The 12,958-nt window shown below is 37.9% G+C and overlaps 1 pseudogene; it reads right to left on the bottom strand.

Annotated features, from left to right (window-relative positions):
* Positions 1 to 6,031: 6,031 nt before the first annotated feature.
* Positions 6,032 to 9,254, bottom strand: LOC140932115 (uncharacterized; annotated as a pseudogene).
* Positions 9,255 to 12,958: the final 3,704 nt, after the last annotated feature.

The following is a 12,958-nucleotide window of genomic DNA, read 5'->3' on the forward strand; positions in this document are numbered from 1 at the left end:
CATATACAAGGGCAAAGACTCCACAATCTGTACCATTCTGCTGTTGCTGAACTGCTGTAATCTTAACAGATAGCTGTGGACTCAATTCTCTAACCTTGGCTGCTACCCACCAACATACTTTTTAATGTATCCCCTGTTGTTGTAGCTGTCAAAGTATTTAACAACTCCCTTCGCAGAACCAATATTAGACACACAGATCCAGTGAAGGCCACCATCATGCAACGCTTGCACAAACTTCCCACCAGCAATAGAGAATTGAAATGTTGGTGCAAGAACAGTGTCCTCAAGTCTATCAACGTAGGGAAACTGATTGTGGAGGAAGTTCTGTGCCACATTTATTGAAGTATCTGTCAACATTTGGCTGGTTTTAATGATGTTCAATTCATTTTCACACATAACCCTATTTTTATGCTTTTGCACGCAGCATGTACCCTCTCAAGTGATTACAATGTCATCATCTTCTGCATGCGAGTCACAAGTTTCATCTTTGCTGTTGTCACTGTTTATTTCTTGGCCAGTCATTTCTTCATTCTGGTGCTCATGTTTCTGAGTGTCAGTTGTGTCACAGTAACTTGACATTTCCAGCTCAACTTGCCCAAGGATGGCTTCAACCTCCTTATCTTCTTGAAAGGCTGACTTGTAGTCATCAGCTGTGCTGGTGTGATTTTGCCCCACATCCACTGGCAGTCCAGCATCACCGTATGGGATATGTGCCATCTTTTGGTTAACTGCTGTTATATGTTCTAGAGTGGAGGATATATTATATGTTTTCTTCATTGTATTGCCGCTTCACCAACTCGTTGAGAGAACTTGATTTCTTGGCTTTCTTACAAGGGAGGGGATTTGATGTTTACTGAGTGCATGGCAGAGGTGTGGCTGAGCGTTTCCTTCCATTTGCTTTTGGATCTTCAAGGAGTATTCCATATTCCTTTGGAACAAACTGTGGTAATTCGATAAGTGTCTTACACAATGTTGTGTGTAGCAATGCAGGAGCTTCAGGGTCATGTACAAGAAAGCTTAGATTGCGTAGTTGTTACACGTAGGAATCTGATCACTACTGGTAACTTTTAAATGTTCCTTTCATGTCAGTTTTGTTTGATGGTTGATTGAATAAAATAGGATACTGTGATTAGTGGACCAACTCTGTTGTTCCACTAAACAAATTTGTATTACACTCCATATGTACTCATATTGATTAGTCATAGTAATAGATATATATATACACACACACAAAACGCTATATCACATTACAACTAGCAATACCCTAGGGAATACTCTAATATATAATATATTCCTTGCAGGTGAATATTCTTCCCATTTAAGTCTCCTGATGAGTGAGTGTAACAGCTCACAAAAACAGCATTGTAGAGACGAGTAGTAGCATTTTTTCTGTTTAGCAACCATTGTGCAAATATATATTTAATGTATATTATATTTTAATTTAAAGAAGACCAAAAGCACACAACTTTTGGTTGATAAAAAGAGATAAAAAATAAAATAAATATTATTATTCATGTATATTATTCATGGTGCTGTACTTAGAATACACTTATTGTATCAACTAACCTGCTGTAATTGTCTGGCAGGAAATCCTGAATAAGAATTGTAAGCGTCACACTCGGGCTGTTGTTCTTGTGGCTTCTCAGGTAACTGTATTTAAACAGTTTGTTCTGCCGTCCCACTCCGTTGTTGTGTTTACTTTCACATTGAAGCCCTCTTTCCGGAATGCCCACACCCACCTCTGCATTTGAGAAAATTGGACAATGGCATGAATAAACCAGAAGGCCACGTCAGGGTGCAAAGAAAATCACTTTTACAGCTTGCCATTCGGGCAAGCTGAAGTTAGCATTTACTAGCCCGGACATCATTTCAACTAGCCCTGAAAGCTTTTTGATGAGCATAATTGATTTCACAGTTCTTCTGTTGCTCGAATTCCTCAGAAAACATCACTGGCCGTCGGGAAAGTTAAAGACAAAATCCACTAGCCCTGGGATATCAGACACTACTTTCTTTGCACGCTGGGCCACGTTATAGATGTTTGATTGCATTACTGTTAATATAGTTGTGGTCCAGTTACTTTCATTCACTTCCATGTCCATAAGTACTTGTAAGATGAACAGCATGATTTGATAATAAATATGACCTCTTTTGATTTCAGCCACTTATTTCCAAACCACTGGCGTAGTTTTGGATGGTTTTTCCAATCATCTGAGGTCAGTAACTCATTAACAGCACTGTGATACTTTTCTTCGGTAGATGCTCGAGCGACACAGGACCTCCTCCTTTTTGTCAGAGACATCATTTTCCTTCACCGTCCTTCCACCTCTCCCAGGCTTGCTCACGATAGAAATCACAAAGATAAACACTGCAACTTGTCCATGCACCATGTGTGCATCAGTTTTATACTGCCTTCAAAACGGATGCAATGACTATGTGTAATATACGCTATCCATTCATTGAAGACAGTGTATGATTTTTTTGTTGCTCTGTTTTATGTGTGCTTAATCGTGAACATGACCCTAATAAAGAGGCTCACAAGTATGAACATGAAAGAAAACCTCTTTAGGGTTCCTTACAGACTTCTTAATATTAAAGCAAAGTGTCAAGATTTGCCTCTGGTCGTTCAAAAGCTGGAATAGCAGTCTACCCACTGAATAAATTATTCTCCACTGGAGAGCATAAGTGGTTTGCCTATTACTTTCCCGCTGATTTATCTGCTGGATAAATCTATCATGCACTGAGCTGTTGAACAACCAGAGGCTGTAGGATTAACCTAGCTTTCATGTTATTTATTAGGTGTACACACACCTAATTTGTTGTATATAATAAAGAAACAAAAATTAATAAAAGCGTTTTTATTTCGAAAGAAGATACAAAGCAGGGCCGTGATGGGTTTTTCCGACCGCGAAAAAAGTGATTTGACGTCATTTGTTATCTATACAAAATGGAGCAAACTGATTGGTTGTTGAGTTTGGTTGTACTGAAGAGCATTGGAGATTGTGTCGGATACACTTTCCAGCTGAGGTGCTGATGGCTTGGCGCTGTAGTGTGAGATGCTTTGCTCCCTGCTATGCCCGGAGACAAACATTATATGGCGGTCGGGTACATTCGCATCTTAAAGCACGGTTATTGCTGAAGCCCGGACGGAATGATTGGTGTACACTTGAGAGAGATTCGCTCCTTTGGATATGATCTTCATAATGTATCCCAGCTTGTTCACGCCAAGTGGGCTGTTTTCATACCACACGATGTCTTCTGTGGTGAATCTGGGTTTTGGTTTTTGAAAGAACGCTGGGCAGGAGGGATTCAACTTGGACACGTACAATTTGAGACTGGCAAACGCATCATCGTCTGCTCTAGTTTGCCAAGACCTTGACACAAAAGTATGTAATTATAATTCTCAACTTTTAATCTTATTTCTTGCATTCTATGTACATTTTCAATCTTTAATGTATACCATAGTAAGATTATATATTTTAGCATACACGACCCCCCAAGCAGTTAACTGCTTTTATTCTAATCATGTCTAAATAAAAGATATTCATTCATTCAAAAAGAAATGAATAATGTGTTGGAGAGGGTATGAATGAAAATGTTTAACATAGTATAAATTGAAGTTGCGAATATATGAAAATCATATATGGGAACTGCGGGGTGAAGAATTATATAAAAGATGATCATCGCAGTTATAGACGCAACTTTTGCAGTTTCGATTCTGGGCCGCCATTTTATTGTCACTACGCAAAAGTTTAGAAATTCGAATGTTCTCTACTAAAGAAAGCCGTATTGAACTGAAAACATTGGACAAGAGAAAGTGAGATATATATATATATATATATACTATTTTGTATTGCGGATCTGTTCAATGTGACACATTTATTTTATTTCTAAGGGAAAAACCAAACAATGAACCTAAATTTTTTAACCACATTACACAGACGTTCTTCAAAATGAAAACTTGATAAAATATCATTTAACATTTACAAAGATCTGATACGGGGTATAAAGTTGTTCTGTCACTGTTCTGGTAAATGGGCAGACAACGTTTTGGAGGAAGAGGTTCAGAGTAGGTGTTGGTGTTGCTGATGGTTGAGGTGAAGACGGTAGTGTTGATGATGATGATGGCATAGGTGATGGTGGTGCTGTGTGGGGAGGAAAAATGACACTTGCGTCATTTGATGTAGGTGGTTGACTGCATGGAAATAATAGAAGGCAGACGTAAAGTAAAATTAAAGGCAGAAAAGCAGCTAAACATAATAAAGGTAATGAAACTGCAAGGATGAGATCCTGTGTTGAAAATGACAGTGTATTGAAGGACAAAGAAAATGCTGATGACGACAACACAGGGACAGAGATAGGAGAAGGCGATGTTGATGACAAGGGTGGAGAAATATAAACTTGAGGAGGAGATGGCAGTTTTTAGCAGTTCGGTGTGGATAGCCATGCTATATTGCTCATGCAAAAATGGTGAAAACAGGATGATTTTACGGCGAGGTAAAGGTGGTGGCATGGTTGAACTTGGCGATGTGAAGAAAAACAAAAAGGTAAAAATGTAGAGCAAACTAAAATCCAGGCAAATTCCCCGGGGATATCTAAGCAAACTAACAACCAATAAAATAGGACACACCATTTGTTTGGCATAAAGAGAGATTTATTTCAAGTAAAGCGAAAAACTGATAAAACACCCGAAGAAATAAAGCTCTCTGCCCACCATCTGGGTGGGAGGGATGGGTAAAGGAAATGTACAAACAGATCAAGAAGACGTTCGAGCAAAAACTTGCAAGATGATAATTCGAGATAAGTGTACAATACGCCTGCAGCGCAGGTTAAACTACATGTAACAATAAATCACGTGCTGAACATGCAGTGAGATCAATAAAGCTATTACGCAATGCTGAAGAGTGATAAATGACAAAACCCACAAACTGATCTACAATGTGGGGAATTAATAATTTTGAAGCGTCCTCGAAAATAAACATATAGCGAGCAGCTTGAACTAAAAAGTGGCTTGAAGTGTTCAATTATGATGGTGTTGGGGACTTGTTCCTTGGAGCTCAATGCAGTTGAATTGTAAAAGGTGCACTGACCTTTGACAAGGTCAGTGACTTTAAAACATTTCTGCAGGTCTCAAGGCCAAGGTAAATAACTTTTAAATAATAAACAAGGTGAACTCCATTGTGCATTTTGGTGGGAATACCAGCATAAAACAGGTAGCAACTGGCAACGAAATGACTTGAACCCAGTCTTTTCAATAGCGTCAAACAACGTGTTACTGCTCTGACTCTGTTACTTTTATCATGCTTCCTGTGATTTTTCTCACATACGCCAATGTCGTATTAAGGTTGAAAAGCTTTTTTTAACTTTTTTTTTTTACAATAGAAAACTGCGTGGTGTTAAGAAAAAGTATAATGTGGGTTTAGCGTAGTGTTTTTTTAAGGTAGCTTTAGTACTCTTAAAGAACTTGGTTTGCATATGATCGTTACGATCGGTGAAAAAAATCTGGCGAGTAGGAGTCAATTCATGAAAGTCTGCCTTCTCAGATTGCCGTGTCAGTCATTTAAGAATAAGAAATATGTTTTAGTGGTTTTTCATATCAGGTGTAACAATTTCTGACGTACGGTTAAAACACCCTTGGCTCACAAACAAAGAGGCTGTATTTCGGCTCCCTCACACCCCATTAAAACAATGAACAAAAACGAGATAGTTTTGACCCTAACCCAAGCAAAACTGTGAGAGGTGAGTTTTTGCTTCACAAGGCTGCATCATTCTGTTCTGATTTCAAAAGGGATTGCTTTTTTCATTTGGTTCGTTGATTGTACGCTCTCTAACAACAATTATCATATGCCATGGAAAGCAATTTAAGATATTTTCATTGAAAACCAGTTGTTGGTTAGGGAAGGTTCAGTGTGAGCAACTAATTTGCTCAGTTAACTCTGTGTAAAAATAAAAGGATAACAGACAAATGCATTCAAGAGTCTCACTAGTCGCAGCTTATCTCACTTAGAACAACATACTTCAATATACTTATTTTTCATGATGCATCCATTTTCTTACTTCTTTGCTTGTGAAGCACTGACTCAGCCAGAACAATGCTCCCAAACCAAGATGAAGCCTTTGTTCTTTTATTAAAGGCGAAAGTCATGAAAAACGAATAAAATAATGGGGCCCAAACTTTCCGTTCTTCACACACGTGTTGCAGATCAAAATCTGTCAAACCTTCCTTGGTAGAGCAAAGTTCCAATACTTCCTTCTTCAACATACCCAGTGTTTTCTCTATGGTGGTTGTGAACGGGCTCACAGTTCATGGCTGCATTAGCGAGTGAACAAGCACATTTCAAATGAGTTGATAGCTACCGTGGAGTGATTTATTCAAATGCTTACTAGGAAAACTTTTAGAAAGCTTTAGGTTGGAAGTCTGGGGATTACCTTCACAGTTCCTTGATAACTTGCGCGGATTGGAAGTGACAACTTTGCGAATATGTGCGATGGTAATTATGAACGTGTTTCAGCAACTCGCAACTGTTACTCTGAATTGGTCTTAAGAAGTGCAAAATGGCTCATCCAAAACACAGCATTGGCCAACAGATAGGGCAACAGGCAAAGCCCTGGACGAAGAAGTACAAGTGGTAGCCTCAGAAAAGTACAGTACTTTTGCAACGTGTTGACTGTTCTACACATTTGTCGACTTCTTTTGTGACATCTTCCTTTGCATCATCTTTACATAGTCTCTTCACACGGTGAACAGTTGCTTTATAAACCTTCTCTTATTCACTTTTCGCTTTGGTAAGGTTTTCTAATGCATGCTTATATTTGTCGATCTCTGGTAGCACTGCGCTGTACAGATGAATCATTTTTTGCTTGCTCACATTCACATTTAGTGCAGATTTTATAATCTCGCAAAAGTCAATTGATGATTTTCTAAGAATATACAACTTTTCTTTCTTTGATACTACTGTTGAACGAATAAAACAAGTCAAGAAAATTCGCTGGAAAGTCTTTCGCTGCAATTTGATTGGTTGAATTTAAAACAATAACAGTGATATGATTGTTCAATCGCCTGTACCAAAAAACAAAGGGAAAGGAATGAGGTTCAAAAGGATGCAGCCGTTTGTGGAGAGGCCTTGCATGATGAGGCTAAAAACGGCTGTGAAGGAGACTAATGGTAGCCCTGTTGCCTTGCAAACAGTAATACTATTTTCTTGTAATATTTTTGTAGTATTCTAGCACAGGAAAGAGAGTAATATATTCAACAGTTTGCTAGACATGTTGAAATATGTTATTTATCTGCAGTATCTCGGCAGTTTTCATCGAATCCTATATACACTAGCAAAGGAAAATGTTGCCATCTGTTTTCTAATAGGTCATACTGTCGGGAGATGTTTGTTTTGGTTTAGACAGAGGATGAGAACCAGATTAGGAAAGGATGTCGTATCGAAAGAGCCACAGATTCCTTAGGAGCCTTTCATTCCAGAAGATAGAAGTTATTTATTTTCCAAAGAAGCAGATAACTCAAAAAACTGTCTTGTGGCTGGTTTTCTACTTGATACTGTTGCATGTTGCAACGAAAAATAAATTTCGATGCCCTCCCAGGTCACAATAAATATAACACGCAACGTTTGTTTATTAACAAACCTAGAACAGCCGCTAGGGACATTAGATTTTCTAATAAAATCTGCCTTTTTCGTCTGCTTCTTCAAAAACCTAATCTACAAAGTAGGACTTCTGAGAATGGTTAGTCGATCTCGCCTAGCGAGTCATAAACTTAAATTCCGCATACACTTGTCTACAATGTTCTCTCACTTGCAGTCGATATCTTGGTGTGGCATGTAAAAAGTAAAAATAACCTGAATTGTAATAACTGTCAATAGAGAGTTCCGTGGAAGCGTATCTTAAACAATACGAACACAAAAATTCATCGCTATAAGTATTGACCCACATTACAAAATTACACAACGGTCTTTGCTCTAATTCAGCTAAACACGATCTGAAACACAAACAAAAAAAATCTAATCCCCGGCTATCCAAAATTTAACATCAACATAGCGGGTAAACGCATTTCTATGACCACGCCAGAAATATAATAAGTCTTCAATCCAACGTATCTCAAATCCTAGAACTTTTCCGATTTCTTTGATCACACCAAGACACCGTCTACAATAAAAAAATCGTATAATTCATCATCGCGAAACAGAAACGGCATTTCTACTCTTAAATACGCATACGTACCCTCAAAACGATCTAACGCTTCGTCTGCGTTTTGAATATACGGTTGGTTCAATAAATACAAATCATCAATGGTTAAATGAAGTAAAGCAATTCGTGTTCTACAAGTACATTGTTCAGCAGAATAAGCCCATTTGGTGAGGCCACAGATAGGTAAACTTCGAATATCTTGCAGGTATTTTCTAAAATTAAAATGAAACACCTAAGGATTCCAGTACACGATTTTCTAAATATAAAATTTTACGCAACACACTTTTGCCTGCATACAATTGAAAAATTTGTTGTCTTTCTAATTCAAAATCTACAACTTCATTTCTATCTAACTTCGCTTGTCCTTCAATCGTGACCCCCTCCACCATGAGTCTCATACAATGTGAGCAGGGAAAATGTTCGCTAAACGATATCCACAAGCAGAGTGACACAACTTGCGAGTTTTTAGTGCTTGTAAGGTTTTTCTGTGCAAGGAATACAAGGATACAAAACATTCATTTTACGTTCTTCGGCGTTTTGTCTACAAACTTTCCTTGTAATTTCAAGTGCCAAGGTTAAACGATTTGGTGCAACTCTTTTACATTGCAAACAGGTAGAATTGTCTCTTGTCGCATGCATCCATTTCGTTTTTCGGCAATATGTTAACTCTTTTAGCTGCTTGAGCCCGTTTACCACATTTCTAAAACAAGAAAAAACTAACATTCAACAAGCGTGTCTAAAAACACGTTTTTCATTCTAACATCATAAGATACACTTTGGTCTTGATGCTCAACCACTCTACACCTTTGATCCAAAAGAGCGAATCCAATACTTGTCTAAGAATGCAACATTACTGGGGTAAATGTTTTGGCAGCATACCATGCTTTGACCACATACCTGAACTTGATGCGATTGTGTTGGCGAAATTTGTTCGATTGTTCTTCATAATCTCTTGCTTCAAGTTGTTTGGCAGGCGGATGCCCAGGCACCAGGAAGGTTCTGGCCATCAGTGCTGGATTAGGTGCGGCTTGTAAGGCAAGTTCTTGAAGAGTCTTCATCATGCTGGAAAAGTGCTTCTGCTTCATTCAAAGGTTGTCGAATGACTGATGAAAAAGCACGTGTAAGGTATTACCTTAAACACAGTCTGTTGCTATGATGATGTGACTTAATAAACGGTGATTGGTGCAGTTGGAGGTAGGATTAATCTAATTGCAAATGAGCGGCTTTTTCGAGCCGGCTTCCAGGTAATTACTTCGCTCTCTTTTGACTTTGATGAAACATGACCGCCTTTTTCAAGTTTTGCGACAGCCCCGTTTTAAAAAGACTAAAATTTTTTTTTTCATTTTCAACCATGGCAAGCCCATTTGAAACATGCGATACCATCCTGACGCAAGAACAAGCAGATCACATTAACGAACGACATGTTTTTATCACCGAACATCCACAAACCTTAAAGTTTTGGTTGACATTCAACTTATCGTCCACTTTAGCCGATTTGTCCGCGAAAACCTGGGAAGAGGACAATGAAGATGTCGAACGTTTAGAAGACGGCTGGAAAAAAGGACATGGGCATGATTACTATTACATTAGACCCTTTCACACGCACGTACCATACAATATTTGTAAGTAAGCGCAAACCGTGGTTACGTTAGTTCTTCATTGTAAGAACTCAAAAGCAAACGGCTCTTTTAGGAGCCAACAGCTGACTAAAAGTCATGACCAATACTCAGAGTACCACGCACAATAAACCCCGCACGTGCTTGCTGACTGAGCGAATTTACATGTTCTTTGTCTTTTTCTAGACTAACATTAGCATACGAAACCACTGACTGGAACGGGTAGCTTATAAAATAACACGCGTTTCAACTTAGATTATTTTACAGAGTCGACATGTCTCACGAGTTAGTACTTCATTCTGCTAGAGCGAAAGCTTTCCAGCGCCTGATGAGAAAAGGCACGAAGCCTCACATCTGCCTCCTGTCTTCTTTTGGTCCCGTGGTTTGGAAAATGTTTATGACTGATTCGTTCCAGACAATGTTGGAGCATGATCCGAATGTGAAGATCATGATTCTGCCTGATAATGTAATGAATCGTCTAAATGCTTTGAAGAAGAGGATTGTTCTTTTCATCTGCTACGGTGTGATGGACTATTGCACTGTAAGCTTTATTCATCGATACGCTGACTACCAAGTAACCAATGAAGCAGTCTGCAATGTAACATATCAACAGAATCGACCCGCGTTCATGCTATCCAAGTTTCATTGAAAAGACAATCACAAAGAACAAACGGCTCTTTTAGGAGCCACCACTTGAATAAAAGTTATGACCAATACTCAGAAAGACTTGGTAGTAGAGCCGTTTTCACTTGACTGTCGAATTGGGATTGGTTTTGGTTTTGGTTTTGGTTTTACTACGTCCTATGGTTGGCTAGTGTATTTACTTTGGTTTTGGTTTTACGACAGTCAAGTGAAAACCGCTCTATAGTGGCTTAGTATTCCTGCTTGTCATGCAGGCAGCCGGGGTTTGAATCCCCGCCAAGTCAACACATAACAGTGATCTATGTTCTGTAGGATCATAGACTTCTGTTATGTACTTTATTTTTTCTTCTTCTTTTGGCCGCGAACATGTTTAGCACACAGCGTTGACATTAGTAGGGGTGCCAATTATTTAAATTTGAAACTAACCGGTTCAAATCCTCTTTGTTTCTTTCAGGTCCTTTATTGTAAAAATGGAGCCACATAGTTTCGATCTCGGAACCTCTCGCTTGCAAAGCGAGCGCTTTACCGATTTAGCTATAGCCCCGTTCATGTTACGATACCTTTATTTTTCACTAAATATCCGTTTGTACAACAAGTTCACTTACTGCACATTTTGACCGAGGACACTTTGTGATCTACTTCATGACCTACAACCCTAGAGGACATTTCGTGACTATTAAATGAAGTACTAAGTGCCCCAGTTAAGCAAGCAATACTACTTACACTTCTCCTCTTCATTGTCTTCCTTGTAACTGAGACATTTTAGGTTTGTCTTACTGACATATTTGCTTCGACATTGTCCGTGATACTTCCCTTCTTTCGCTATCAAATCAACGCCTTTGATATTTAAAAGCAATCGCTGGTCATCACGAGCAATGGCAGCGTGCACAATTGCTTGACAGGAATCAAAGCTGGCAACACTTATAAGCTCTTTTACGCCTTTGTACTTCTTTTTTTGGCAAAATATACAAATTGATCAATCTGCACTTTCATATGTGGACCTGGAAGTCCTGTCTACTCTTGCCTTCTTGGCGTCTTGTGACTCATCTTTAGAATCCGCCATATCTAATATTTTAAAGGAGGATAACTATCTATCACAATTTTACCGACAAAAAGTTCTCAAGTGTTACTAAAGCAAACACTCCAGTAAATTCTCTATATATACAGTATATGTATATCTAGAAAAAGGTAATTGCTTTACAATTTATAATCAAATACATGTTTTAAAGGTCAATGGTTCAGTTTATATTGGATTGGTTGTAAAAACAAGAACTGTTGTTTTCGATTTTCACAAAGAACTTACAGAGATTATAAAGAACGATTTTCTTTAGTTCATGAGCTCAGTAAAATAACCTACTAATCAACTATGAAAAATCTGTTAACCTACACCTAGCAGGTCAACAATAAAAAAATATGTTTAACGCGATTAAAAGTAGCAAAATGGAAGAAAAAAAACCAAACAAATTCTTACCTTTTAAAGATTTGACATTCCCGCAGTTAAAATGGCGGATGCTATCGCAAAGCAATTCGGGATATGCATCAAAGGCATCATGGGAATGAAAAGGGGGCATGGATAAGAAAGAGGATTTACGGAAAAAATAACCCACATAAAAGTTGATTGTAAAAGCTTTAAGAGCTTTAACGCAAATTACACAAAATCTAAGCAACTAAAAAATTAAGTATTTCAATAATTTTGTATTAAATTTTCGGAACAATACTCATGAAACGAAGCAAACACCCATTCAAGACACTGAGATAATAATAAGGTCAAATATAACAATACCGTTTCAAAAGATATGTATTTGTATCCAAGATCTTTACTAAAGATTCTGCAGTGATTAACATTTCTAGACACACACGAAAAAAAAAACACCTATAAAAACTTGTTTGTGTTGATACCGTATTACATTTTAGCCAAATGACTGTATCTTTAGGCATATGAGGAAAAAGTTTAAGGAAGTCATTCAGGATTCCTCAAACCGGTAAAAGACCTTATTTCATTCTCTATTAACTTTTGTTTTAAATTGCTTTATTTAACCCACATCTCTGTTCGATCTTCTTTGAAAGGGGCATTGCTTACAAAAAACGCATCTTCGCAACCGTTGCCATGGAAACAAGGATCATTTCACGAAAATGTTTTAAAATGAAAGAGCTTATAAAGTTACATGACTTTCCATAGTTTCATCGTTGAACAATGTTTAGTCTTTAAGATATGATTTTTCAAAGGTTTTAATTGGTAACAATAGGAAAATAAGGTTTAGAGGCAGTTATGACAACTTTCATGATTCGTTACAAGACAATGAAATGCTTTGATCTGCAACTTTGTAAAAAATCTTATACAAACGGTTCTCGAGACTTAGTAAATATCAGTTTAAGCACATTCTAAGTACATCGGCAATGTATATTTGTCGCGGAAGTCAAAACATCCGTTGTTATTGACGTTAGACCCCATGGACAGTTTCCTTATAAACTGTTACCATGGCAACGCAAAAAAGCACAAAATACAT

Source organism: Porites lutea, chromosome 3 (assembly GCF_958299795.1).
Source record: "Porites lutea chromosome 3, jaPorLute2.1, whole genome shotgun sequence".
NCBI lineage: Eukaryota > Metazoa > Cnidaria > Anthozoa > Scleractinia > Poritidae > Porites > Porites lutea.